This window comes from Macrotis lagotis, chromosome 4 (genome assembly GCF_037893015.1).
Source record: "Macrotis lagotis isolate mMagLag1 chromosome 4, bilby.v1.9.chrom.fasta, whole genome shotgun sequence".
Classification (NCBI taxonomy): domain Eukaryota; kingdom Metazoa; phylum Chordata; class Mammalia; order Peramelemorphia; family Peramelidae; genus Macrotis; species Macrotis lagotis.
Genome location: NC_133661.1, coordinates 219,531,929 through 219,556,334, shown reverse-complemented (window position 1 = coordinate 219,556,334; position 24,406 = coordinate 219,531,929).

Sequence of the window (24,406 nt, the reverse complement as noted above, 5' to 3'; positions counted from 1 at the left end):
GAAAAGTTCTTTTATCCAGTTTACTTTCTGTTATAATAAAATCCTGAGCAATTTTAAAATCTCAGCGAGTGTGCAAAATTAATTCATCTTTCAGTGATTCTTGTTTCTCAGTTACCCAAAATTCTATCTTTAATTGATGACCCCCAAAATCCCAGCAGCAACATCTCAAGATGAGGTTTAATCTATAAATTGACTTATTTAGGTTACACAACCAGTAAGAGTTTGTGGTAGAATTTGAATGCAGAACTTTCTGACTTCAGGCCCAATTGTCTAACAATTGTGCCAGTTAGCTACCTCTGAAATTTTCCAGGTTATATGGCATGAAGAAGTTATCCCCAAGAATTTAAGGATGTTTCGTTGTCCATCTCTATTTCTATTTTAGAAATTGCTGGTAAGATTCTTGCAAGAGCCCTCAATAGACTGATCCTTAACCTGGAAGATGGCCACCTCGCTGAGAGCCAGTGTGACTTCAGAAAGGGTCGAGGAATAGTTAATGTTTGCTACCCAACAACTCCAGGAAAAATGCCAGGAACAGAGCAGAATTCTGTATATTACATTTGTAGATCTGAATAAAGCCTTTGATACTATTAGTCATGAGGATTTATGGAAAATTATGCTAAAAATTGGTTTCCTGGAGAAGTTCGTCAGTATTGTATGTTAGTTCTATAACAGTGTGCTTGCCCGGGTTCTGGACAGAGGATGATGCTCCCGAGATTTTCCAGTCACCAATGGAGTTAAACAAGGATATGTCCTTGCTCCCATGCTTTTTAGCATGATGTTTTCAGCAATGCCATCAAATGCCTTTAAGGAGGATGGACATGGCCACAAGGTCAGCTACTGCACTGATGACAAATTTGTCAACTTGTAAAGGCTGCAAGCCAAGTCCAAAGAGGAGGGAGTTTTGGTGCATGATCTTCTATTTGCAAATGACTGTGTACTCAATGCAGTCTCTGAAGCTAAAATGCCACAAAGTATGGATAGATTTTTCTACTGCTTGTGTACACAGGTGCTCTATCAACCAGCACAACACCATCCATATATGGACCTACTGATTACAACAAATGGAGAAGTTTTGAGTACTGTGGACAAGTTCACTTACCTTGGCAATGTCCTTTCTAGGGAGGTACACATTGACAATGAGGTTGACACATGCATTGCCAAAACTGGCTCAGTATTTTGGGAGACTCCAAAAGAAAGTGTGGGAGAGGATAGGTACAAGACTGATTAACAAACTGACAGTCTACAGAGCCATTATGCTGACTTCATTGCCATTTGCCTGTGAAACTTGGACAGTCTACCAGCACCATGTCAGGAAACATAATTGCTTCCATTTAAAATGTCTTAGGAAGATTTTGAAGATCACCTGGCAGGAAAACATACTAGACACTGAGATCCTTTCTTGAGCTAAGCTTGAGAATGCTAGCATTCCAGCCATACTATAGAGAATGCAACTATGATGGGCTGGACATATTGTTAGAATGTCAGATGTATGCTTGCCAAAAAAACTCTTTTATGGAGAACTCACACAGGGCAAGTACTCACAAGGGCATCAGAAGAAGAGATACCAAGACACCCTGAAGGTCTCATTGAAGAACTTCAGAATTGATTGTACAACATGGATACGTTGGCACAGGACTGCCTGGCATGGCATGCCCTCATCTGTGAGGGTGCTGCACTCTATGAGGAAGGCAGAATTGAAAAAAGTGAAACATGACATTCGTAGTTTTAGAATAGGCACCCCAGGTGTGCACATGGACCATTCATGCCCAACCCATGGTAGAGCATTCTGAGTTCATATTGGACTGATTACTTTAGTATTTCATTTAATCACAGTCACATTTGGACACACCATAATTTGTCTCAAACCTAGTGATGTCATTTTGGTCTTCTTTGACAATGAAGGACAAGAAGCAATCTCTAAACTGTTTTACTGTCACCTGTGAAATAAAATATGAGTTTTTCATACTTCCTGGGTCAATCTGTGAATTTTTCACTTAAAATGAACCCTGACCTTTTAGCTCTTTCACTGAAGTCATTACCCATTTTCCTCCCATCATTTGGGGACAGGGATTTTTTTGGTCTATTTTTCTGCCAGTGGTTGATTTTTGGTAGACACTTAATTATTGTATTAATTGATATCAACCATTTTGAAAGATCTACCACATAGACATAGCAAGTCTTTATTAGCTTAGTCTCCTTCCTGTTCTCGCATTTTATCTTTCCCCTCATCATACACTTGAAAAGATTTGTTACTTTGTCATTGACTTTTCTTTGGTAGGTTTAGAGAGGCATTATATTACCATGAAATGAGCTCTGGATTTGGAGTCAGAAATAGCCTGAAGAAGGAAACAACAAACCACTCCAGTCCCTTTGCTAGAAAAAACAAATGGGATCATAGAGAATCTGACACAACTGAAACAAGTGAACAACAACAGATTATGGGAATACTGTAGATATAGATTAACTACTAGATATTTGCAAATGAAACAAAGCCTCTCCTTTTCTAATGAACAGGTTGGCTAAATAGGGGCTAGTCAGTTGTATCCTTATGTAGATTTGCAACTCATTAAATAACCCTACCCAAAAAGTCATTAATAATTACCTGTCAATTTGGCAAAAGGCTTCTGAAAGAGGAGGCAGTTAGGTGGCTCAGTAGATAGGGTGCCAGGACTGGAGTCAATAACACCTGAGTTCAAATCTGGCCTCTGATACTTACTAGCTGTGTATCCCTTAACTCTGTGTGTCACTTTAACTCTGTTTGTCCTAGTTTCCTCTTCTATAAAATGAACTGGAGAAATAAATGGCAGATCATTACAATATATGACCCAAGGAGATTGTCAGAACTTAAATGACCACTATCAACAACAACAACAAAAAAACCAAGAGCTATCTTCTAATCTTAGCACTGCCAAATGACCTTGGGAAAGTCACTTAAAGTATCTTGACTTCAGTTTTGCTAATTTGTAAAATTAGGGAATTAGATGACATGACATCTATATAGCAGGACCTCTTCTTGCTCTATATTTATGATACTTAAGATGCGATTTCGAGCATAGGGATATCAGATTCATATGTTAGCTAACTTTAGGAGAAAATTCCAATTCTAACCTCCAGAGATGAAAGATCTTTATCCTTTGATCAATCATAGTATTTGAGTGACTAGAAATATCTTTAAAAAAAGAAGAGAGAGATCAATGCTCTTTCTAAGCTATGTTAGAATCAATCCTTAGATGTGACAAGCACAGTTGGGGGTTAAGGAAATGGGTACAGGCACAGAATTTATATACATATGTCCAGAAGGATTAGTGTCTTCCAGTTTAGCTGCTGGCTACTTGAGTTCAGTTCTGCCTTTGAGGAATTCAGATTGGGAAAGCATGGGTGGAAATAAAACAAAATTTATTAAAAGGGTTACAAGAAATAGGAAGGGCTGGGGAGAGAGAGAGAGAGAGAGAGAGATAAAAGAACAGTCAAAGAGCCTTGGCTGGGCTATGGTCAGAGAAGACTGAGCCAGTCCTCAACTTGATTCCAGCTCAGATTTTTTTTATATTTTCTCATCCTGAGGGCAAAAGGTGAACTCCCTTCCCCTATATTCATTGCAGAATTAGATAGAGGGTAAAACCCAAGGAGATCAGGATACAAATTTTACATTAAACAATGATACCTTAAGAATGGGGAGAGTTCCACCCAAGATTACAATTATTTCTGTTACAATCATAATTCTCTACTTCAAGTCAATTTACATCTCCACCCAAATTCTTTCTCTTACATTCAAATTCTCTTCATCTTCCCCATCATCCATCCAAAAACATCTCCACCCAAGTTCTACATTCACTATTCTCTTTCTTTTCCCTGTATCACCGGAGTCCCATCCTGACAGGGGATAGAAGAGGAGGTGATCCTCTGAAGGAGGATTCCCATGATAACAGGACTTTAAGGGTGGGAATAGTCAAGAGAGCAGAATACTTGGGATAACTCAAGAGAGTTATGTAAGGGACAAGGAGAAAATGTGCACTTCATATTGTCCTCTCCTTGTTATTGCCCTGTTCCTTTCATCCTGAATTCAGAATACATAAAGACTTATTGAACTACGGTAATACTTTTTCTTTCTTATATATAGAAATGTAGAGGTATCTCTTTGAATTCAAATGTGATAGTATTCTCATGAATAGTTATACTCAAACTCATTCTCCTTATGGAGATTTTGTTGGCTTCTAGTAAGTTCCAAAGGAATCACTAGCAACTATGGGGAGAGATATCTCCCTAAAGGGAAAAAGTATGATGAATGGGGACTATATTTACTATGAGAAAGACCAGGGTTTAAATTCTGTATTAGGCATCAAAAAGTTCTGTGACCTTAGTATTTCATTTGATCTTCATACCTTGGTTTTTTTCCATCTGTAAAAGGCTCATTGATCTTCTAAGAATTTTTCCAGATCTACAAACTGTAATCTTATCTATAACAGACTCAGAATACATTGACACATAGAAATTAGATTATACCAAGGTGTTGAAGTATGTAGAGATAGGAATCATTTACATATAGGTTAAGTGGGGCTTAAATGAGACAGCTGTGTGGTCTAGTGGACTGGTGACACAGTATTGGGCCTGGATCAGGAAGACCTGAATTCAGATTTGACCTAAGACACCAGGTCTGTGACCTTGATCAAGTCATTTATTTGTTTTAGTTTCCTCATCTGGAGAAAGAAGTGGAAAACCACTCCAGTATTTGTGCCAAGAAAATCCTAAATGAGGTCATTAAGAGTCAGACACAACTGAAAATACCTGAACAACAAATAGTTTAAATTACTATGTGGCTTGGCCTTGGAAGCTAACAACTCTGAATAGCATTGTTTTTTATAAGGAAATGCATTTTGAATTCCAATGAACTACAATGAATTACAAATTAACTTTTGGAACACAACATAAGTAAGCTGGGGCCTGTTTGCATATTGTTTATTAATATAAATCATTTGCATTATGAGTTTGTTTGTTTTGTCTGTGCACAGGCTCTTTGGTCCCAAGGAACTCTTAGGAACAAAGTGTTTCTTATGTCCATGAATGTTACATTAAAGATGTATTTCACAATGGAATTGAATATTCAGCTTTTAGCTGAAAGTGAAGAAAATAAATAAATATTTGGGAAAGCAGCTAGAGAAAAAAGTATAATACCATTATTTTCTTTTGTAGTGACAAAGATTTGAGAGAAGTGTGAAGAAAGAATTCCATACTCTTATGATATTCCCTTTGTACATCATCATTAATGGGCCTTCCTAGACCAACCATGCATTTTTTCTGTTGCCCACAGGGTCATCTACAATTTTACTTTTCAAAGAAAGTAGTGCTCCAGAAATCACAGTCATATTTCATTTCCAGGAGAATATCTGTGTAAAAAAACACAGACTTTTGTAGCAGAGAATGGCTTAGTGATAATGAAAGGCATGGCAAAATTTCTAAATTGCAGCTCAGGTAACTCCTTTTCTAAACCCAGCTAATAGCAATAAAAATAATTAATTTGTATTTAGTTGTCATTGTCATATCTAAAGAAAGAGCTTTTAGCTGAGGAAAAGGGGAGGAAGAAAACTGTTTCCTTTAGATCTAGCAGGCTAGACACTATAGTGAGTAACTACTACAAAGGTGATGCATGGAGGCCTATTTAGTCTTACAAGTATCACAGATTTGATGGGATGAGACAGGACTGAGATATGGTACTCAAAGGATTTATTTTTTATTCAAAAATGTCTGTATAGGCAAAAGGGATGGGTACAGATCAGGATTGATCTTTTAAAAAAGATAAACATATTACAAAACCTAGGTACTAGGGACTAGAAACATGATGGAAAATATCTGGGTTAAGATCAACAGAAGCAGAAACAAAAATCATAATGTCATTGGAGTGTACTACAGATGACCCAGAGAGTAGTTCAGGAAACAGTAAAACTGGCAAGGAAACAAGATATGGTAGTGATAGGGGACTTTTATCTGGCCATCTTCTAGACTTCTCCCTAATAATGCATTGGTTTGCTTTAATGATAATTTTACCTTTAAAAGATGGAGGAACCAACTAGGACAAATCCCATTTTCAATTTGATTCTTATCAAGAGCAAAGAATTGGCTCCTGGGGTAGAAATAATGGGACCCTGCAGGGAGGGAGTGACCACTTTATCTAAGAATTTGTGATGGAGACAGGAAAACTGTGTAAATCCTGAATACCATCTCATAAATAGAGTAGATTTCTAAGGCCTAAGAGATCAGATAGATGGGATAAAATGAGATAATGTAAAGTCTTTGCAAAAGCCAAAGTGGTGCAATAAAAGTTTCTCTCTTTCACTCTCTAGACTCATTCTTTTTTCCACTCTTCTCTCTCCCTTCCTTCCTTTCTTCTACTCTTTCCTCTTTCTCTCTTCTGGATCATCCTTTCCTTTCTGCCCCTCACACTCCTACTTCCCTTCCTCTCAACACATCCCCTCTTCCCTCTCTGTATAATTTTAGATACAAACACAAATGCATGTAATATATTAACATAAGACCTGAAAATGGATTTATGATTTCATTGGCATAGAGAGCTACCAGAGCAGATCAGAAACTCCTCCTCTAATGCAGATTTGCTCCTGCTCTGCATTTTATAGTCTTAGATTTGCCTGGGGAGACACTGTGACTCCTTAAATGACTAGACTAGGATGACTAGACAGTTTATATCAGTAGTTGAGGGTGAATTTAAAAATCTGACATAGTCCTGTTAATATTGTGTTGAGAATGCTAAAGCTCAGAATGAGCTCAATCTTTTTATCTTATTTTTATTGATGTCTTTTACTTTTATATCCTATTCATTTTCTCAATAAATCCTTCCCTCCTACCTTTTGCAGGGAGATAACCATAACAAAAATTAATAAAGAATAGAAAAAGGAGTTAAAAAAATTAACCAACACATCAATCATGACCAAGAGGATAAGCAGAATTCCACAACCATATTCTCTCATCTACATAAGGAGATGTGGGAGCTATTTTTTTATTTTTTTAGGTTTTTTGCAAAGCAATGGGGTTAAGTGGCTTGCCCAAGACCACACAGCTAGGTAATTATTAAGTGTCTGAGGTTGAATTGGAACTCAGGTACTCCTGACTCCAGGGCCAGTGCTCTATCTACTGTACCACCTAGCTGCCCGGAGCTACTTATTTTTAACTCAAAAACGAATGCACGTGTACATGTATATTTATGTTCCTTTGTAAGGCTGTATGTATATGTCTATATGTATGCCGTACATGTGTATATGTATACACTCAAGACCTTTTTACTGAATATTACTGGGTACAGGCTATAGTCTTTTTTTATTATTCTCTTTTTATTGAATACTAATGACTTCCTGAATACTTATAAACATATATTTTATTTGAAGTTTTTGATATTTTTTCACAATGCTTGAGCCCAAATGCCCACAAATAAGTGCACAATTGACTATTAAAAATGGTCAAACATATTTCATACAAAATAACCAATTGACTGATTTTTTCATATAACACATGATTGTTTTGGTGTGTGAAATAGAAGATTATCTTAATATTGTCATTAATGTATATTTTCTCATATTTTTTTTTATTTAAGGCAATGGGGTTAATGACTTGCCCAAGATCACACAATTAGGTAATTATTAAGTGTCTGAGGTCATATTTGAACTCAGGTCCTCCTGACTCCTGGGCTGGTGCTCTATCCACTGTGTCACCTAGCTGCCCAGCTCATCTTTTTAAATTGAATTTTGGGAAGCATTTCTCAAAAGTTCTGGGAAAAGACACATTCTGATGTTATTTTATTTTCTTCCTTTATTTTAAATATTCTATGAACTCTTCCACAAGTGTTAAAGTAACTACTTTTACTATTGAAAGTATTCTCACTATAACTCCAGGAACATGCAGCACAACAGAAATGATATGGATCTCACTCATCCTGTTTCTATGTGTTACAGATAGCTAGACAGTACAGAGGAGCACTGACCTGGAGTCAGGAAGACATGAGTTTGCATCTGATTTCAAATACTTCCTAGCAGTGACTCTGGGTAAATCACTTAATTTTTGTCTGACTTTCTTCAACTGTAAAATGGTATAATAACCTCTCAGAGTTTTTGTGGAGATTAAGTGAGTTAATATTTGTAAAGTGATTAGCTTAGTTCCTAGCATATATACTTAATGAATGTGTTTTGTTCCTAGCCAAGTTTCTATACTTTGAAACTTTTTTTCATGAAACTTGGAGATTATGATATGAAATCTTTGTAAATTGTTGTTCTGAAGTGTGAATTAATATTATTTTCAGGTGATTGTGGTCAACAAATTAGTCAATGATAATATTATTATGTCAATACAACTTTTCAGAATATTTTGAGATTTATACAGTATTTATAATATGGGTACTCGACTGTCAGTTCAGGAAAGATAGCAAACTTCTGAGATAGAATTCTAGCCACCAGATCATATCTTGCTAAATATTTACATAGTGAATATGTTTCAAATATCCTTTTTATTTTTTCTGGTTTGGTTGTGATTTTACCTGGCTCATTTGATATTTTCAGGATTTGATTTTCTGTCCTCTAATTTTTAATCACATTAGTTAAAGGTTTATCAATTTTATTAACTTTTTTCTAAGAATCAGTTTTTACCTTTATCAGTTTTAAGACTTTGTTGTTTCAAATTTATCTCTAAAATTTAATATCTTGCTTCTATTTGTTTCAAGCTAGTGTATTTATTGGCATTCTATTTTTTAATGAATATTTACTTTACTAATTTGTTCCCTTTTTCTATATAATTGGAATATATTTGTTGGGATATATATTTTTTCTCCTGAGGGCTGCTTTTTCTGCATTCTAGAAATTTTGGCAGGTTGTTTTTACCTTTATCAATTTTTTCACATAATTATAAATGTTTCTATAACTTTTTCTTTGAGACATTCATTCTTTAGGATTTCATTGTTAATTTTTCTTTTAGTCTGATTTGTGTGGGTCTTTGACTCCTGAAGCAATTACTATTTTGGTTATGTTTTCCTCTAGAATTTATATATTAGCTATTTCTTCCTTTTAATATTTGTTTGCAATATCTCTGTACCCTAGTACATGATCAATTTTTCTAAGAGTTCCATGTGTACAGAAAAATATGCAAATTTTTTGTAGTCCCATTTAGAGCACACCATAATCTAGTTTCCCTAGTAATTTGTTAATTTGTTCAGTTCCATGTTTTCCTTTTATTTATTGTCCTTTTAGACATATCCAAAACTGAAAGAGGGATATTTAAACCTCTTATCATTGCTAAGAAGAGATCATGTGTGAGGTTGGATTTTGTTACAGGACTGTGTTGAATTCTTGAGCTTCATTGCAAGCCTATGTGTCAGTCCCTGCTGATAGCATAGCGAATAGAAGGGGAGGGGTGATGAGTGAACTCAGAGTAGGCATAACATTATTTTTTTTTAAATGTTCTTGTGAATTTAAGGGGTCTCATAGATCATGGAAACAGATCAAGTTACTTTATCTTTGGCATATAATTTATTTTTTGGAGAGGTTTATAAGGTCATAGAGATTAGAGAAAATGTTTAATCTTATAATTTATTGGTTATGTTACACAGCAGTGAGCCTTTTGGTGGTGTTTTGACAAACCCTATGCACTTTTTAAAAAAAAAATTATTTTTTCACATGACTTCAATAGTCTTATTGTAAAAGTGAATATAATCTCCCCTCCCCCAATATAGAGAAACTTCAAGAAAAATAGAGCAAAAAACTAAGTGTTTCAGTCTGCATTCAGATACCATCAGCTTTGTCTTTGGGATGGATTGCATTCTTTATCACAAGTCTATCCAAGAAGTTGCTTCAATTATTTTTTCCCACAGTTGCTATTATTAGCTGTATTTCCCTCCATTCTATTCCTTCCCATTCCCATTTATTCTATTTTCTCTTGTCTTTTACCCTGTCTCTCCTCAAAAGTGTGGTATCTTAACCACTCTCTCCCCTGATCTTCCCTCTCTTCTATCACCTATACCCCTCTCCTGTCCCCTTTCTCCCATCCCTTTCCTCTCTTTCTTCCCCCTCTAAGGTATAGATTTCTATACTTTATTAAATGAGTATGTTATTTTCCTCTCTGAGTCACTTTTGATAGAATGAAGGCTTATTCATTCCCCACCCCCCACCATCTCCCTTTTCATTCCATTGCAAAAGCTTTTTCTTGTCTCTTTTACACGAAATATCTTAGCCCATTCTACCTCTTCTTTTCCTTTCTCTCAGTACATTCTTTTTTCAACCATTAACTCCATCTTTATCATAAATTTTACCCTCATATTTAACTCCCTCCTGTGCCTTGTCTACATATGCTCCTTCTAACTGCTCTAATAAATGATGGTCATATAAGTTATCAGTATTATCTTCCCAAACAGAAATACAAGTTGTTCAACATCATTAAGTCCTTTATAATTTTCCCTTCCCATCCAACCTCTCTAGTCCTGTACTTGAAGATCAAATTTTCTGTTCAATTCTGGTCATGTTAACAGGAAAGTTTAAAAGTCCCCTATTTCATTGAATATACATCTTTTTGCCAGAAAGAGAATGTTCAGTTTTGCTGAGTAGTTGATTATTGGTTCTAATGAAAGCTCTATGACTTCTGGAATATCATATTCTAAGACTAAGATGCTGTGAAAACCTGTGTAATCCAGACTGTAGCTGCATGATATTTGAATTGTTTCTTTCTGTCTGCTTATATTTTCTCCTTGACTTGGAAGTTCTGGGATTTGGCTATAATCTACCTGGGAGTCTTTATTTTCTGAACTTTTTCAGGAAGTGATTGGTGGATTCTATCAATTTCTATTTTACCCTCTGCTTTTAGAATATCAGGGCAATTTTCTTGGAGAATTTCTTGTAAAATGAAGTCTAGGGTTTTTTTCCCTGGTCATGTCTTTCAGGGAGCCTAATAATTTAAAAATTTTCTCTCTTGGATCTGTTTTTTCCAGATCAGTTGCTTTTGCAATGAGGTATTTCATCTTTTCCCCTAGTTTTTATTCTTTTGGTTTTATTGTTTCTTGATTTCTCACAAAGTTGTTTACTTCCCTTAGCTCCATTTTACATTTGAAGAAATTATTTTCTTCAGAGAGCTTTTTTATCTTCTTTTCCATCTGGCCAAATATGCTTTTTAAGGCATTCTTCTCATTGATCTTTTGGATTGCTTTTTTTCCCCATTTGACCTATATTGGTTTTTAAGATGTTATTTTCCTCAGCAATTTTTTGTATCTCTTTGACCATGCTGCTAACTTGGTTTTCATGTTTTCTGCATTGTTCTCATTTCTCTTCCCAATTTTTCCTCTACCTCCCTTACTTGTTTTTCTAAAATCTTTTTTGAACTCTTCTACAGCCTTAGACTAATTCATATGTTTCTCAGAGGCTTTGAATATAGATGCTTTACTTTTGTCATCTTTTGAGTATATATTTTAATCCTCCCTGTAATCAAAGTAATTGTCTATGGTCAGATTCATTTTCTTCTGTTGTTTGCTCACTTCCCCAGCCTATGACCTAATTTTAACACTTTGCTAAGGTGGGGGCTCTGCTTCCAGGGTGGAGGACACACTTTCCTAAACTTTTGAGTTTTTTTTTTGCAGCTGCTTACAGAGACACCTCTCCTTCCCCCTCAGGGACTTCAGTTCCTTCAAAGTCTTATGAGAGACTGACTGCTCTCTTGTCTGTGCTCTCCACAAGCACTCCCATCTTCCATGAAACTGTGTGAGGAAAGTCCCTGCTCAGACATGACAGTATGTAGTTCCATACTGTGACCTAGATCTGAGTATGGGCAAAGTAACAGATTCCTGCCCCGGTGATAGTGGAGAGACCTCTGCAGTCTCCTCTGACCCCCTTACCATCTGTGAGCTGAATTCTCTGAAAACAGTTGCTAGGTGGTTCTTATGATGGTGTGGGCTCCCTACTCCTGCTCCCATGGTTCCAGGCACCCCTAGGGACCCAGGCACATCGCAAACTGGATGACTGGAGCTGGTTTGCTACATCAGCCAGCATGGCCCAGGCTATGCTGTGGTCCTTTTCAACCTTGGTGGAATAGACCCTTTCAGCAGATATCCCAAGTTTTCTTACTTTGGAAATTGTTTCACTCAGTCTTTCTGTTGTTTCTGCCACTTTAGAATTTGGTTAGAGTCATAATTTAAAGGCATTTGAAGTGACTCAGGGGAGAGCTCCTGGAATTTCCTGCCTTCACTCCACCAAATTGACTTTGCCCTCCTTATGTGCTTTTTAAACTTCATTAAGTATGGCTCTGTAAAATGATGTCTTCTTTTTCCAAAAGTATTTTTTGTATATTTTAGGTTAGTTGATCATGTGCTTCTTTTGGGAGCAGGTGTTAATAATTATTTAGTTCTCTTATAGTGATGAGTCTGTGATTAAATTAATTTAATTAATATGGTTTTCTGGTGAGAAAATTTCCAAATAAACTGTGGTCTATTTTACAAATTTGAAAATGTACATTCTAGGTGTATACTTGGTATAACACATAGTGTTACTTGTCTTAAGCACTGGCTTTAATTTTAGGATTCCAATAATTTTCCTAATGAGTATAAATAGCATTTAATACTATGAGCAATACTTTATGATATGACAGTCTTTTCATATGTTTATCAGTGATCATGTAGCTTCATGTCATATATGTAAGAATGCTTAACAAGAACTATTAAAGCAGTCCAATTCTCTCTTTTATTTAGAAATTACAATTAGTTCTATTGAGGATAGATAATAATGAATATGAAGATAAGCAAAATTTTATATTAGGCTTAAACTGTCTCTCTCCTGGCTCTCTAGAACTCTCAGTATTCTTGGATCATAAATGTATGTTTGTAGTATATATTTACACACATGAATTTTGTCTATGTATATTATAAAAGCGGTCCATAAATGTGAAATGAAAAACCTTGTGATTATCATTAAGAGGAATAAATGCATTGCATTGCTTTTATTGCATCTCTTGTACAATAATTTTGATTCAATAATTTCATATATATATATATATATATATATATAATATATACACATATATAATATATACACTTTGGGTTTTTAGGCATAGTCTTTTGTTTGCCAGCAAATGTATCATTTTCTTTTTAGTCTTCATAGATTTTTAAAGTTATAAAAACTGTGAATGTGTATTTAACTACATAAGCATATAATGGGTCTATTTTTGAAGGGTTCAATTTTATTTTCATCATTGGGTAGTAGATATGTGCTGCTTTCTGTTAAGAAATGTGAATCAAGTTTATATCTTAGAAGATTGTTACAGTGCTTTGCTAGCAATTTATTTGCTACTATGAAGGATTTAAGTCAATAATGTTGGGTGTTATCCAATACTAATGCTTTTCAGTTTTTTAGAGAAACTAGTGTTTCAGACACCTTCCTTTAAATAACTATTGTGGCATTTAATATATTAATGATGCCAAAGATTTATTTATTTAATTCAACTTAGGTATTCATTGTATTAGAATTTTTAAACCAGATAGATGATTAGAAAATTTCTACATTCTCTTTCTTTGGAAGGTATTTCACTTTTATTGTTAAATTTTTTTCATCATTTTTATGTGACTCAGATAAATATGATACTGGGAAAAGTCAGTATTTTGCTATTATTCCTTTATGTTGAATGTTCTATGAATTTTTGTACAGCTGGCTAAAATAACTGCATTTTGGTTACAGTAATAGGATACAAGTTCATCTTTAGTAGTCTCTGAAAGCATTTTCCAAACAACTGCAATAGCAGATAGATATGACAACAGTTATGATAATTAGGAGGAGCAGTGGGAGTTGTATGGTAGAGACAGATTAGTATCATATTGTTTGTTTCATTCTCCTAATTCAATTTCCTTAATTAATTCCATTACTAAAACATGTTTCTGAATCTAATAGTATGAAAATAAGTACATTACCTCATTTGAACCTCAGAACCAAACCAATTTCAAATTTTATGTCTTTTTGTCAGATGAGAACACTGAGGTTTAGTTTATGCTTATTTAGGGTTTCATTTATTAGTTAATAGCTAGCACAGCTTGTACTGTAACTGAAGTCTTTTCATTCCAAAATCCAGGGACTCTTTTTATTTAGATCATGGTAATTCTTCACATTATTTATATAAATAGAAATGTGTCAAGGAGTTAGGAAGAATTGAGTTTAAGTCCCATCATTGGTACTTACTAGCTGTGTAGCCTCTCTGAGTGTCAATTCCAATGTTCCTCTGAATTGTTTCTATTCATCATTCCTTATGGAAGTATAAAATCCAATTACTTTTTTCTACCAAAATCTATTCTGCAATGACTTTCCCCAATGATTTTATGTGTAATTTGTCTCCAGTATTTTTATTCTACAAATAATGCTACTGTGAATAATTGCTATTTTTAAGACTTTCTTCCTGTCATTTTTCTCTTTGGGGGTTAAAATCCAATAGAGGGATTACTGGAGGTGAGAGTATAGATTATCTAGGAATTTTTTTCATATCATTTCTACCTATTTTCTGCTACAATAAGAATAATTCATAACTCCCCAAAATGATGTATTATTGTGTCATAACTGACATTATTGGAATATTTTACCATCTTTCCATGCTTGGAATTTCCTTCATTCACAAGTCTGCTTCTTGTAATCCCTGTTTTCCTTCAAAACTCAGTTCTTTAGAGGCAACTAGGTCATGCAATGGAGGAAGCAATGGCCCTAGAGTTGGGAGGACTTAAGTTCAAATCTGGTCTCAGACAGTTCAAAAATATCAAGCTGTGCGTGACCTTGTAAAAACAAACAAAAAAAAACCCCAAAATAAAACAGTGAGTTTGACCATTTTTTATATTTCCATTTAGAAGATGTTATAGCTTTCAGATGTAAATTCTTTACTAGTTTATTAATTTCATTAGCTTCCTTTTTTTATTTTTCTCATTGTTAGATTTTTTCTGTCCCCAAGATGGGAATGTTAAATTCTGGCAATTACTGTGTTTTAACCATTACTTTTTGTAATTAATTCTGTTAACTATTCCTTTAAATGCAATGTCTATTGGTGCATTTAAGTTGAGGATAACTATAAAGTCTTTGTCTATAGTCTCCATAAAAAATAATTTAACTTGCCTATTTATCTTTCTTCATTTAATGAAGACTTGTTTTTATTTTACTTGATGGCACCATTGCAACTTTTGCCTTTTCCACTGATTCATAATAAATTTTATTCTACCCCCTTATTTTCATTCAGTATGTCTTTTATTTTTCATTATGCTTTTTTGAATGTCACAAATAGTTGCCTTGTGTTTTTAATAATATCATTGCTATCCTTTATTTTCATTTTTAAAGTGCTGACACTCAGTCTTATGCTCATTATGTTTGTATTTTTCTTCTATTAATTTTTTAGTATTGATTTTTTGTCCCATTCTCTTTTATGACAGTATTTAGCTCATGCAATTAATTTTGCCTATACTACTTAAAAATGACAACATTCCAACAGGATTTCCCCTATCATGTTCCTATCTGGTAATAAATTTACTTGAATTCATGATCTGTTTTCCTTTTATAGTCACTTATGTACTTTCTCTGTTTTTGTGTTCTCTCATTCTCTACCTAGTTAAGTGAGTAATTAATTTTCCTTCTCCCCCCACTCCTTTATTTTATTGTGTAACATATAGGATTTTTTTGGATATCTTTGATGTTTTGATTTTTTTCTTATTTTTCTGACCCTTTTATTCCCCTATCCCTTTTCTGATGTCAGTGACTGGGAAGAACTCCTTCAGCCTTCTTACCTTGAGGGATATGGATTTCTGTGACTTATGTTACTATCCCGAGTAATTTGTAAACATTAGTTTACTATCAGTTTGACTTCTAGTCATCATTTCCTCAATGCGGATTCATTTTCCTGCACAGACTATTTTCATCTCATAATGATTCTATCTTTCCCTTCAAATTGATGTAGAATTTCATTAATTCTTGCCATATTGAGGTGAGGCAAGTGTATCAGGTATTCACTATATCCCAGGCAAGGATCCCTATTCTCATTTTCTTCATGTGACTGTGCAGAATCTAAATCTTCTACTGTTCCTAAGGGATGAAGTTTAGTGGTTAAGTGGAAAGACAGAATTGTTTTTGTTTTTTTTAGGGTTTTTTTGGTAAGGCAATGAGGTTAAGTGGCTTGCCCAAGGCCACACAGATAGGTAATTATTAAATGTCTGAGGGCCAGTGCTCTATCCACTGCACCACCTAGCTTGCTCCCAGAATTGTTTTAATGTTCACTGTAATCATTAGTTGATTCCTGCCCTGATTAAACTCCAGGTTGCTAAACTAGTCCCAAGTTGGTCTAGAACTCTCACAGTTTTAACCTTTTTCCATTTTTCCCTTTGCTTTCTTCCTTTCTGAAGAGTTGATGTGTCTGCTGCTTGTGAATGTAACTTGGAGGAAAGGAGTGAACATGGAATATGAGTATTCTCTTGTGTTAATTTATGATTGTGACCTAATTGGGAATGCTTTATCCTCTTAAAGATTAGCAATTATTATTTTTATGTTTGGACATATTGTTGATGAATCAAAGAGGTCTACAGACTAACTAATTCATCATCTTGTTGATCACCAGGCATATTTTTTAACCATTTATTTCACAATGGAATAATTTGTCATTATTTGAAAAATGTCTTCACAAAATGAAAGCAAAATATATTTTAATCACTTATCAGTTTGACATCAATATTATATCCCACTAACTTTTCTTTCCCTCATGCATATAAAGAAGCAAAGAAAGCACTGTGGCTCAGCATCCTTGCTTTAATTCACATTTATTAGCAATGACCTTCCATAAGGGGTCTAAATTTTCCAACTATTGGTTTTAAGTAGGGTATATTACACATCAAAGTTATTAGGTGTATATTTTAAGATCATATAATCCTAGATGCAGAACTATAAGAGATCATAGAAATCATCTAATCCAAATCATCAGTTTTGCAAATGGAGAAATTGAGGTGCTAAGAAGCACTTGACTCTCACCAAAGCAGCAAGAGGTTGAACTAGGAATGAAACTCCATGATTTTTCAATCCAAATTCAGTCTCTTTCCATCACATGTTGCTGTCTCATTTGAATTTTTTTTAAATACCTTTGTATGGTAAGCCTAAACTGATAATTAAGCATTGGTAGAACACAGTAGATCAGAAAATTCAGGTAAAGGCTCTTCTCAATGATTATTGATAAAAAAAAATAATGAAAGTAGATGCATTTTTCCCTAAGTATTCCTGTATCAAAATTTCACAAAAAAGGAAGCAAAAGAAAATCCTGCTAGCATAAAGTTGAGACTTTCTAAGAATTAACAATGATAGCAATAATAAAATGAAAGATGCTTATTTTTTCTGACAAAAATGAGTTTCATACCAGTGTCATCTCACTATTTTATTTCCTTAATACTCATTATGCTTTAATATAGTTTAACTGTTCCTTCTCTTTGCATTCTGAGTGTTTTTTTATTATTTCTTCTAAGCTTTGACCTTCTGACTTGTAGGTTCCATAGGTAACTTAGATATTTTTAAATTTTCTTGCCTTATAGAACAAGAAAAGGTAATGAAAAAGAACTACTGTCCTTATTTATTAGAATCTCCTTAATTCACCAATACATATTCACCAAAATCTATGCTTTTTGAGATAAGGTCACTTTAACCATCTATTCCTTTAAAAGATGTTTACTTTTTTTCAACGGGTGTCATCCATTAGGACAAGCAATTGGCAGTTCAGTTAGTAGCCTTTGTCAGGGAAATATAACTTCTTCTAATGGAATGAAAAGTTCTAAATGACCCAATCAAAAGAATTGTACACTCTAGTGAATATTTATTTATTGTAAGTAGGTCATATAACATTACAACTTCTGCCACAGAAGGTGATCTGGACATTTATTAATATCTGTTGTGCTCATCTAATTAGTAAAGCTGTTCTGAATACTTAGAATCATGTTGGTTTTTCAGAACATTCCTCTTATTTAAAGCCTCTTTGAATCTTTTACATTCTTTCCACTTTTTTCTTTCCCTTCTCTTATTCTCCTCTCTTTTCATCTCATTCTACCCCATGCAGCTCTCCTTCTCCTCTTGCTTCTCATTAATTTTTAAAACCATCACCCTACTAAAATAGAAAATTGGGTGGTGAAATTAGGTCAACTTTGTTGACTGCTACTGCTGTTTCCCTCTATTCCCCTCATTTTCTTTATCTCTAGCTCCCCCTACATCTTCATTTACTTCTGCATATGTTACTGAGAAGAGCAAATCATTAAAATAGTTAAGAACTCACAGGGTAAATAAGAAGGAAAGAGATGATTGAAGGCTTTGGTTGTAAAACTCCAAGGAAAGGATGAGTTTAAGAAATACTTTGTAGGCTAAAGAGACAAAATAGGAAGCTGAAAAACCATATTTTTATGAAGCAAGTTCTTTCAATTACACACACACACACACACACACACACACACACACACGCACACATCTATAGGTATATACACATGAATGAATTTTTACATTAAAACTGATTCTTTTGGGGGGGTGGATGAGAGTCAGATTTCATTTTGTTTTCTGCACATGATGACCTTATCAATTTAAAATTTCTGTTTGACTGATGACAAGGAGCAAGAAAAGAGTGTCTATATAACACTATAATAAATCTTTTGCTCTTAATAAGGTTTTGTAATAGGAATATCTTTGTAAGACTATGTGTCCTGGTTTTTGGATTGGACAAGATCACTATCATGCTTTTAAAATCCAGACTCTCTCAGAATGCTCTGTCCCTGGGTTGTCTTAATGAAGCAGCCAAGAATGGATGCTCAGTGAATTTTGCCTGTGGTCTTCTCCTTTACTTGGTCATTTGTTTTAGACAATTTCTCAGTTCTTATTCTCATATGACCTTTGTTTAATACCCGGGCTTAGAAATGGTCTTGTATTGAAAAGACAATGGGGTTTAGCTTCAGAGGAGAGAATTTGAACTTAGTTCTGATGCTTTTTAACCTTTTGTGATCTTGTGCAGGCAACTCACTTAATCCCTCTCAGTTTCTTTGGAGTTGTTATAGAGTGGATAAAGTGTTAAGAGTTAGAGTCAGGGAGATTTAGGTTTAAGTTCTACCTCAGATCTATTATACTAGGCAAGTCACTTATTCTCTCTGAGCCTCATTTTAGTTGTAAAATGAGAATAATAACAGCACTTATCTTACCTGGGGTGAAATCACATTCTAACACTGATAAAATAGTGTTAGCCTCTCTGATTCAGTTTTCTTATCTGTACAATGGGAATAATAATCCCTTTTATTATTCTTTTTTTTTATTTTAGTTTTTTGCAAGGCAATGGGGTTAAGTGGCTTGCCCAAGGCCACACAGCTAGGTAATTATTAAGTGTCTGAGACCAGATTTGAACCCAGGTACTCCTGACTCCAGGGCTAGTATTTTATCCACTACGCCACCTAGCCACCCCTCCCTTTTATTATTCTTAGAAGCCACATGTCATATCTTGCTTCAAAATCAGAAACTCAAGTCTTGTCTCTATTATATAGTCCCTAATATGACCTTGAGCATATGACCTTGTGCCTCCCAATATTTTAGGAAACTCCTTAAGACTATTTGCAAAGAAATTGACCTCTTGTATGGGTAGAGTGAGTTTCCTTAGGTGGAAGCTATTAATGTCAATGAAATCTGAAGTTCAGGAGTTATCTCTATCCTTAACTCCTAGTTGCTTCAAAGTTCTAATGAGATAATGCATGCCAAATGCTTTGCAAACTTTAATATACCTTAAATATTTGAGTTTTGCTATTAGAGATGAGCAGCACAACCCTGATCCATGACCTCAGCATCCTTATTAGGGGTATATAAATTCACCTGGAAAGATTCTTGCTTTAGTAAGAAGTAAAAAAGGGCTCAGAGAGTGGTGTGGGGGAACACATAAAAGAAGGAAATAAAGGTTTTTAAAGTAACATTTATTTTCTCTCTCTTTTTACCTCCCCCCCCCCAAGAATACATGTAGATATAAGTATAGATGCATATATATCAAATATATATATGTATATATAGTCAAAAAAGCAAATTACCACATTGACTACATCCAAAAATTTATGATTGAGTTTTCCTCTACTGAGTTCTCAAATCTTTCAAAGCTACATGTCCTTAGAATGCTTTTTTAATTTTTTATAAATCATTCTCCTGATTCTTTTTTACTTCACGATTTAGTTTACAAAAGTCTGTCTAGTAATCTCAGAAATAATCTGGTCAGTCATTTCATTTCTTTTCTTTTCCTTTTTAATTAAAATTTTATTTTTCCAATTACATGTGATAGTAGTTTTTTCACATTTATCTATTTGTAAATTTATGAGTCGCATATTTTTTTACCACCCTTCCTTCCCTCCCCCCTGCTCATGGATCGCAACAACCAATCTGGTAAGTTGTACATATATTTAACGTAATTACATATTAGTCATTTTGTGTATGAGGAATTAGAAGTAAGGGGAAAGAAAGAAAACCATGAGATGGAAGGAAAAACATGAGTTTTTAAAAAATGAGCTAGTATTCAGGATAGCATTGGGGATAGCATTGCCCATAGTAGGTCTCTCAGGGCTGTCCTTGATCCTTGAACTGCTGAAAGGAGCTGCATCCATTATAGTTGATCATCTCACAATATTGTTAATGTGTACAATGTTGTCTTGGTTCTTCTCCCTTCATTCAGCAGTAGTTCATGTAATTCTTTCCATGCTTCTCTAAAGTCTGACCACTCATGATTTCTTATAGAACAATAGTACTCCATAACTTTCTTATAACACAACTTGTTCACCATTCCCCACTTGATAGACATCCCTTCAATTTCCAATTCTTTGCCACTACAAAAAGAGTTGCTATGAATATTTTTGAACATGAGATTTTTTCTTTTCTTTTTTATTATTTTCTTTTATTTTTCTGATTATATATTATGAAAGTTTTTCAACGTTACATATTTATAAGTTAAATAATTTTCTTCCACCCTCCCTTTCCCACCTCTCCCCTCAGCAGTGAACCATCTAGTGAACATTGACTATGTATATTATTTAACATGTTTAACATGTTTATACATTGGTTATTTTGTATATGAGGAATTAGGACGGGGGGGAAGAACATCATGGGATAGGAAGGAAAAAACATAAGAGAAATTTTTAAAAAGTGAGCATAGTGTTCATTCAGGTTCTGATTTTGGTTTTTTCCCCATCTGGCTATGGATGATATTGTCCATAATAGGTCTCCAAGGGTTGTCCTGCTTCTTTGAACTGCGGAGAGGAGTTGCACCCATCTTAGTTGATCAACCCACACTGTTATTGTTAATTTTTACAATGTTTCTTGATTCTGCTACGTTTGCTCAACATCAGTTCATGTAATTTTTCCCATGCTTCTCTAGAGTCTCACTATTCATGGTTTCTTATAGAACAATATAATCCATAATATTCATCTCCATAACTTGTTCAGTCATTCCTCAATTAATGGGCATACATCCATTCAATTCCCAATTCTCTGCTACTACAAAAAGCTGCTATGAATATTTTGGAATATGTGTAACTTTTGCCATTTTTTATGATTTCTTCTGGGTATAGGCCTAGTATTGATATTGCTGGGTCAAATCAATTTTATTTTTGGACATGGTCCCACATTGCTCTCCAGAATGGATTGAATTCTCCTTTTCCCCAGAAGGGAAACTCACTGAAGAGTTGAAAATTTGTCTTAATCTTTTCTTTTTTGGTGGAATCTATAGCTTTTTTTTTTTTTTAGTTTTTTTTGCAAGGCAAATGGGGTTAAGTGGCTTGCCCAAGGCTATACAGCTAGGTAATTATTAAGTGTCTGAGACCGGATTTGAACTCAGGTACTCCTGACTCCAGGGCCGGTACTTTATCCACTGCGCCACCTAGCCGCCCCTAATCTATAGTTTTAAAAAGGCCTCATTTAAACATTGTGCCAAGAAAAGTTCTGTGAACATGTCAGTTTCACGCTGCCATTCTGGCTTTGCTCTTGGAAGTCTTTTCCCATTTTTTATGGTTTCTTTTGAATATAGATCTAGTATTGGTATTGCTGGATCAAAGGTATGATCAGTTTTATTGTTCTTTGGGCATAGTTCCAGATTGCTCTCCCAAATGACTAGATCAGTCCACAGCTCTGACAACAGTGAATTATTGTCCCAATTTTCCCACACCCTTTCCTATTTTGATCAGTTACCTTTTTTTGTCATCTTAGAAAATCTGAAAGGCATGAGGTGGTTCCTCTGAGTTGTTTTAATTTGTATTTCTCTAATCAATAATGTTTTGAATATTTTTTAAATAACTCTATATAGTTTTAATTTCTTCATCTGGAAACTGCCTGTTCATATCCTTTGATCATTTATCAATTGGGGACTGATTTGTAATCTTATAAATTTGATTCAGTTCTTTACATGATTTAGAATGAATCTTTTATCAGAAACAGTAGCTGGTGAAAATTGTCTTCAATTTTCCTCAAAATGTTGACTGCTTTGGTTTTATTAGTGCAAAACCTTTTAATTTAGTATAGTCAAAGTTATGTATTTTGCAATTTATAATGAACTCTGTTTCTTGTTTGGGCATAAATTTCTCTCCTTTCTATAGATCAGAAAAATGTAATATTTCTTGACCTCTTAATTGTTATATGATATCATTCTTTATATCTAATTCCTATACCCATTTTAATCTTATTTTGGTATAGGGAGTGAAATGTGTGTCTATGCCTGTTTTTTACCATCATATTTTCTAATTTTCCCAAAAGTTTTTGTCAAATAGTGAGTTCTTATAGTAAAAGCTATGTCTTTGTTTTTATCAAATAGTAGACCATTTACTACTATTTCTTTTATACCTACTGTAATCCACTGGTCCATTATTATATTTCTTATCTTGTATTAGGTAGTTTCAGTGACTGCCACTTTATAATACAATTTTAGATTTGGTACAGGTAGTCCACAGTCTTGTTTTTATTTTTTTCCCTCAGTTCCTTCATATTATTGACTTTATGTTGTTCCAAATGAATTTTTAAACTATTTTTTCTAGCTCTGTAAATAGTTATTTGGTAATTTGATTGGTATGACACTGAATGAGAAATTTAGTTTGAGAAAAATTATCATTTTTATTATATTAGTTCTGCCTAACTATGAGCAACTGACATTTTACCAATTATTTAGATCTGACTTTATTTGTGTGAAAAATATTTTGTAATTATGTTCATATAGTTTCTTGACATGAGAGGTAGATTCCTTTGTATTTTATGTTATATACAATTACTTTTTAATTATTTAGAATTACTTTAAAATCTTTTGCCCTTGGGCTTTATTATTCACGTATAGAAATGCTGATGATTTATGTGGGTTGACTTTATAATGATATTTTTCTGAAGTTGTCAATTGTTTCAAATAGTTTTTTAGCTGATTTTCTAGGATTCTCTAAGTATACCATCATACTGTCTGCAAAGAGTAAAAGTTTTGCTTCTTCATTGCCAATTCTAATTCTTTCAATTACTTTTTCTTTTCTAATTGCTTAAGTCAATATTTCTAATGCTATATTGAATAGTAGTAATAATAATGGGCATCCTTGTTTCACCCCTGATCTTATTAGAAATGCTTCTTTTTTTATCCCTATTACATATGATGTTTGTTGATGGTTTTAGATAGATATTTTAAGGAAACCTCCTTTTATTCCTATATTCTCTAGTATTTTTATTTGGAATTTTTGTTGTATTTCATAAAAGGCTTTTTCAGCATCTAATGAGATAATCATATGATTTCTTTGGTTTTGTTATTGATATGTTTAATAATGTTGATTGGTTTCCTAATATTTAACCATTTCTTCCTCTATGGTATAAATCCTACCTAATCAAGGTATATTATACTAGTAATAACTTGTTATTTCTTTGCTAAAATTTTATGTAAGATTTTTTCATCAATCTTCATTAGGAAAATTAGTCCATAATTTTCTTTGTTTTGACTTTTCCTAGTTTAGGTATCAATACAATATTGGTGTCATAAAAGTAATTTGGCAGATCTCCTGTTTATTATTTTTAAAAATACTTCATATAGAAGTGGCGTTAACTGTTCCTTAAACATTTGGCAGAATTCATTTATAAATCTGTCTGAACCTGTACATTTTTTTCTTATGAGGTTTATTGATGGTTCTTTCAATGTCTTTTTCTGAAATGGGATTAAGTACTGTATTTTCTCTTCTGTTTATCTGGATAGTTTTTGTAAATATTTTGTAAATATTCTTCCATTTCACTGAGATTGTCAAATTTATTGACATACAGTTGGAAAAATAGGTCTGAATTAAGACTTTGGTTGAGGGTAAGTTCAGCCTTTCATTTTTGATACTGGTAATTTGGTTTTCTTTTTTTATTTTCAGATTAAATAAAGGTTTATCTATTTTATTGTT